The sequence below is a fragment of the Theobroma umbraticum genome, unplaced genomic scaffold (assembly GCF_002168275.2).
Source record: "Theobroma umbraticum cultivar Fairchild unplaced genomic scaffold, ASM216827v3 scaffold_50.0, whole genome shotgun sequence".
In the NCBI taxonomy this organism is placed as follows: Eukaryota; Viridiplantae; Streptophyta; class Magnoliopsida; order Malvales; family Malvaceae; genus Theobroma; species Theobroma umbraticum.
Genome location: NW_018397261.1, coordinates 8,990,944 through 8,991,236, shown reverse-complemented (window position 1 = coordinate 8,991,236; position 293 = coordinate 8,990,944).

The window sequence follows — 293 nt, the reverse complement described above, 5'->3', positions numbered from 1 at the left end:
TGAACTCATTGCTCAAAAAGAGAGTATCAATTTATCCTAACAGTCTACGTTTCAATCCTCTTAATTTGCTTTTCTTTTCTGTTTGTGTCCGGTCAGGTCTTGTTGTCGTGGGAAATTCCATAGTTGCATGCCATTTTTGGCATCTTGTAAATGGAGTACGACAATTCCTCTGGTTATTCATCGTTTCTCTCACTGTCCAATCGCCTGGTTCAAAGCATTGTTTCTTTTTAATATTAATCTTGAATATCTTTTGTCAAATGAAGTTGTTAACCAACTTTGCTAAAGGACAGGCT